Source organism: Selaginella moellendorffii, unplaced genomic scaffold, assembly GCF_000143415.4.
Source record: "Selaginella moellendorffii unplaced genomic scaffold, v1.0 SELMOscaffold_138, whole genome shotgun sequence".
NCBI classification, from domain to species: Eukaryota; Viridiplantae; Streptophyta; class Lycopodiopsida; order Selaginellales; family Selaginellaceae; genus Selaginella; species Selaginella moellendorffii.
The window spans coordinates 327,526-333,638 of NW_003314399.1; the positions used below are offsets into that span (position 1 = coordinate 327,526).

General features: G+C 44.9%; 1 long non-coding RNA gene across 1 annotated transcript; it reads left to right on the top strand.

The window, feature by feature from the left end:
- The first annotated feature begins 1,142 nt into the window (after positions 1-1,142).
- On the top strand, positions 1,143-1,316 carry LOC112343196. Its single transcript, XR_002991194.1, has 2 exons — positions 1,143-1,181; positions 1,237-1,316. It is a non-coding gene; the product is annotated as an uncharacterized LOC112343196 (long non-coding RNA).
- The last annotated feature ends 4,797 nt before the right edge of the window (positions 1,317-6,113 follow it).

A 6,113-nucleotide genomic window follows, 5' to 3' on the forward strand; every position in this document is an offset into this window, starting at 1 on the left:
CTATCTAGATTGTTATGGATTAGTTAACAGCTTCTCAATGAAAATGAAGATGACAATTTAACCTTTTATACTTTATACTTTTATACTTGTTTGTACTGATTATGGTGAGCCTGGGAGTGATTAGGATCTGCAAATAGAAAGTTCACTGTAAACCTATTTCACAAATACCTTGGCAAAAATAACACAACATGTTTGGCAGCAGTCATGCCATTCCCATCACAATCTCTTTGCATGAAGGCTGAATGCGTTCAGCCCTGAAATTGAACGTTCCATGCTTGATCTGGGAGTGGGACGTATGTGAGATTTTGGGATGAAATCATTGCAATGATCTGATATTCTCTCACAGTAGAATTAGTGCTCGATATGGATAATCACCCACCAGAACTGGCAACATTTTCCAAAGAACATGAGATAATCTTCATATATAGCATACCTTCATCTTAGTTGTTCTTATCCATTGTTCATGAATGGTTCTAGTACCAAAATCCATGCGTTTCCACTGCCTACAACTCTTTGTAGCTTGCAAATGGCGTGAACACACAGTTCAATTATGATTCATGGGTATTTAACCACATAGGAAATGGATCTTCTGACCATCTCAGGCTAAACGACACTTGAGGGTTTTAGAGCACGATATCGGAGCGCTGCTGCTCGCCTCGCTTGCTAATGACGCTTCAGCTCAGTTTGTTAGTGAGTTTAACTCTCTTGCTTGTTCTGGGTTTACTGTCAAGACCTTGTTTGATCTCGACAAGCACTTGGTAAATGCCTTTGGCTTGTATATGGACCTGCGGAACAAGTTTGTGTTGGCGCTCGATTCTAGTGGCAATCGTATATGGAAGCTGAGACTGCCACTCTCGCACGCTACTGACGATCCTCATACCCTTGGGGAGCGTCTGGAAGAGGCGCCACTCGCTGCACGGGGAATTCTCGACTGGAGTAAGCACTAGAGGCTTTTCTTATGCTTTGTTTTGTGGCGCCAAAGCTTAAGAATTTTTTTTCCTCTAGATAGCAGCTTGGAAGCTCTTGCCGGTTCACTCGTGGGGGAGTCCGGCTATGTCGACGGCCCCGCGGCAAAGTCACTTTTTAATCGCCCACAAAGCCTTGCTATTTGTGACAATGGCGGGGTCCTTGGGTGGATACGAGGAACTTGGCTATACACAAAAGCAGCAAGGATGGCGAAGGTATTTTCGTTTTCTCTTTTAAAATTCTCTAGAACATTTTTTCTGTTTCCAACAGTGACCACCATTGCCGGAGGTAGATTACATTTTATCTTTCAAAAAAGAGAAAATGAAGGAATTTAGGGCTTGTTGATTTCATTGGAATTGTTCTTTTTAGGGGGGGGATGCTGATCCTAATGAAGAGTATGGGTCATGATGAGGATGAAGAGACTATTGATGACATTATTTTAAACAAGAGCCAAATTAAAAGTTCAAAATGACATTAAGGAGGTGAATAGACTCAATGTATAGCTTGACTTTGGATGTAGAATTTCTAAGAACACACATATAAAAAAAAACCAATCTATCTACAATCATCTATATTCCAAAACTAGAGCTAGAGAAAAAAGCTAGTTTGCCTCCTTGTTCTTATCTATACCAGATCTCTCACACTTCAATATAGTAGTGCCCCTCAAATCAATGTCCCCTATCTAAAGGAAACTACCAATCATCTCATATCCAGGCTGCCCCAAAAATCCTTCATGTGGAGCTTGTGGACTCTTCCCTCTTTGCACAAAAGCACCAGCTAAGCCTGAGTGTTTGGCTGCCAGCTTGCTTGTAGAGCTTGAGAGCAAAGGTGGACATTTTGAGACATATTCTCAATATATCCCACGAAACAATGTTTTTCTGCAATTCCAGCATCTCATTACATCCAATAGAAGAGCTCAAAGTGCATGTCCCATGATGATTATATTCCATACAACCAACGTTGTGGTTCTTCATCCTCCCAAATACTTCTGATGCTTCCACATGTCCATGAGGCTGCTCATGACAAATACATCAGCTTCATATCCACAATTTGCACCCATCCTGCATGAATCTTCCATGCTCCCACACCTTGCATACAGATCCACCAGACTCCTTGCCACGAACATGTCAAGATCATAGCCCACCTTGCAAGCTGCCGAATGAAGAGCCATTCCTTTCTCGGCTTTGTCATTTTCTTTAGCTGCTCCCAAGTACTGCGAAAACTTGCTGAGCATGCCACACTTGGGAGTAGAGTCCAAGAGGTTTAGAATGTGGAATCTTTTGTCTGCGTATAAAACTTCTTAAAGTTAATACATTGTTGCAGTCCAGAACTAAGCTTACCTCTTTTGCTCATCAAAAATCTAGTTTCCATCCTGGAATCAGCTGGCATGCTTCTCAAGTTGACAACCTTGCTACTACATGCTGGAAAAAGAGATCAAGTGCCAAGCTACCTTTGGATCTATGAGTGGAGATGAAATATTGCAGGTCTACATGCAAATTCTTGCCAATACAAATTGTTGCTCCTGAACTCACAATGATAGTCAGCCTCTTGCTGTACCCACACAACAACTCCTCTTTTTCTTTGTCAGGAATGTTCCATGCAATGGCCCCTACGTCTGAAACCTACCTTTGATCCTTGAGAGCAGCCTTGAGAAGCCATCTTGTCCCTATGTGCGTGAGTTTTATCCCATAAGTACAAACTTATGAATGATTCCACGTTTGTCAGTGTCCAAGCTTCTTCTGAACTTTGCCTACAGTTCCATATGCACGTAGGCTGCAGCTTGCTTCTTGTCTGGCTATAACATTCTTCCACTTCCCAAGTGATCATGGTCGGCTTGAAACAGAGCGAAATGCCAAACCAACACTCCTTTTTTTCTTATAATTTTTATAACCATTTTGGTATCCACTACATACTATTTAAATTATAGCCTTTCCATTCTCCAATTAAACTTCTAGCATATAAAGTATTGTCAAAAAAAGTAAAATTATTATGAATTTTGGGCAAAATATTGGGGGAGATGATGTTCAATTCCTGGAGAAGTATGATCCTCATCACTGCCAGTCCTCAAAAGCTGGTGGAATGAAAGGCTGTTGTGAGGATACTCTTAGAAATGGTTGTAAGGATTTTTCTTGGCATTACTGAATAATGGATTGGTTTTGGGAGCCAAGAAAGTATTGAGACAAAAATGAATTTTGAACTTTCTAGAGGATGCAAAAAGCTTGGGTTATGCTGATTATTTAATGCATTAAATTTTATTTCTACTTTTATTTATTAAAAAGGAAGAATAATGTTTGAAGGAGATTAAGTGGATTTATAGTTGATTTTGTCATCTTTTATTAGTTAAGCTGCTATGAACCAATTTCAAGGTCGGCAGGCCTGTTAAAAAGAAAAGAGAACTCTTCCGAGGGCTCCTATCTCTAGATTTGTCGGCATTACCACCCACTTCCTTGTCCCAATTTGAGAATATTAACTGGATTCCCTTTCGATGGGTAGCAAGCTCAACAACTTTACAATAGACTAGATATGTCAAAAAGAGGGTTAGTATTTGCTAGTTTTTAACCTTGAGTTAGCTCTAAAGGAACAATGATCCTAAAAGATGGGGAAGTCCTGTGTGAAGGGCATAATGTGTGCTTACCTACGATCAGCTCATTGCCTGGGTTGCTGTGTCGGCCAAGCCAGCATCGCTACACTCAGTGAGGATGAAGTGAAAGCAATCACGTCCGGTTTTAAGACTTCCAGAACAAAGCCGCAGGTGACCATAACTCGGCAGTCCTTCGCAATACTACATGCTCAGCACCAGTGATACTCTCGCTTTGAGTTGGCCACGGACGCAATGACTTCGTCTCTATATCTGGAGATAGTCAAGTGAATTACCTTCCCAATTGCCAGAGCTGCCCAAGCCTTCAGTTCTGCCACGAAAGTTTATCAGCATCCGCTGAAACAGCTCGTCCGGTTCGTTGTGCTGAGCATAGCCGGCAATCAAGATAGTCCGATGTTGCTTCCGGGGTATTCATTTAAAAACTTGACGAGGCTTCGACACCTTGCATAGAGATTGTCGCGATGAATATAACCTTTGCAGATCGACGAAGCTCTCTGTGTCTTCTTCACTCCAAACACTGGAACAGGTCTTCCAATGCAGTATCAACCGCTTGAGCGTCCAGATCACAGCCTCGGTACTTCATGAGAGCAAGGCATCGTCCGTTGGTGCCGTTTAGAGCGAAGCCAGAGTGCATTCTAGACCACACTAATCCCGCCGCTTAAACCTCTCGAGCACTCGCTATGCTGGTAGCACCGTACTTTCACAAGCTCATAGTCAGAGAATCGTCTTCCTCCTGTGCGTTTAGCACTTTAATCCTCCACTCGGGCTCTTTCTTCTCAGTCAGAGAATCGTCCACCACAACTGCCAGAGGATTCACTTCGATCCGCCACTGAGGGTCCTGAAAGATCGCATTCCTGCGCTGTTTCCTTCGAGATAACATCCATCGCACTAGCAAAAAGCACGCAAGCAGCACCAAGACCGCAACCAAAACCCAGAGAAGAAGCTGGAGCAGCGACCAGGGCGTCCTCCGAGCCACTGTAACCACTGCCGCGGGTGTCGGTGTGGCCATCGCTGCGTTGTGACCGTCGGGACGATGGTGGTGGTGGTGGTGGTGGTAGTGGCGGCCTCCATGATGGTGACCATGGTGATGGTGGTGAACAACCAGAGGAGCTCCATCACCGTGATGATGATGGTACACCGCTGCTGCTGGAGCACGATCGTGGTGGCGAGCATGATCAAGGAGAGCAGGCGCTGGAGCTCGATCACCAGGGTGGTGGCCGCGAGCATGAACGAAAGCAGCTGGCGCTGGAGCCGGAGCTGGAACTGGAGCGCCACCTTGAAGAACTGGAGCTAAAGCTGGCGCTGGCTCGTGGCCTCCATGAGATGCTCGAGGACAGTGGTGTCCATGCGCTGCTCGATGCGGTGGAGCTGGAGCTGGAGCTCGCGGGTGTGAAGCTCGGTGATGGCCGCCATGCCAGGGCGCTTGAGCTCGGCGGCCAAGCGTTGGAGGCTCATGATCGCGAGAGACCGTAGCTTCTTGATGGAGAGAAGCATCCATACCTGACGAAACCGCGCGTTCCGACGTCTCGAATAGAAAAATCCAAGCGAGAAAGTATAACCTAACCCTTGACTTGGAAAAAAATAGTAATACTTTTATAGTAATAGTAATACTTTAAACCTTTGTGAAAAAAGAGAATGGTTTTTACGCTGTGGATTGCGCGGCGAGTTGGATCCTCCCCAAAGTCATCGTCGTCATGGAAGCGTCCCGGTACTGCTGGTACTCGGTCACCAGATCGTTGAGATTGCTCTCCGCCTCAGAGAACTCGAGCACGTCCATCTCCTCAGCCGGCCGGAACATGAGCGTCAACTTATTTGTAAAACAATGGACTATTCAAGAAGAGTGGAAAAACAAAGTTTGTGTGAGCACATTCTTAGCTGTGGTTGAGCTTGTCCTTGAATTCCTACTGGAACTTCTCCAAACACTCAAGCACCATAGTCAAATTCCTCAAATCCGGAAAAGGAAGAGGGCGAGAAGGAGCAACAGAAGCGTCCAAGTTGGGAGAGTTTCAGTTGGCTTCGTTTTTACTTCGTGTGCAACACCAAAGAAGACAGACCCGAGGAGCTGTGCCTGATGACATACAAGCAGGAAAAGACTAAAGACGGCGCTAGCAAGCTCGCTTCTGCTGCCAAACTTGCAGATCATCGTCCTCTGGAACGTCTGCCAGCAATCTTTCAGTGTTTCCCAGCTGATCGCCTGCCTAGAAATATTTTCATAAGAGTCACCAGCTTTGCTCGTGAAACTTACTTGCCGGCGTCGCTGATCAAGTATCTTCCAGATTATAAAAGCTCCAAGCAGCACTACGGGAATTAAAGCCCATTTTTGTGATCCTGATCATGAAATCAGCAAAAAGCAGGAGTTTTAAATCCAATCGAAAGAAAAAAATCCAGGTAAAGGATGAGAAGTCACCTGAAACGGCTGAATCGCTTGAATCACACGAGTTTGGATCATCGATTTGTATCTCGCGAATCAGCCGGTTCCCGCGATCGGCTATGAGTAAGGAGCCACAAGAACACGCCAAGCTAAACTCGCCTGAGAAACGAGCTGTGT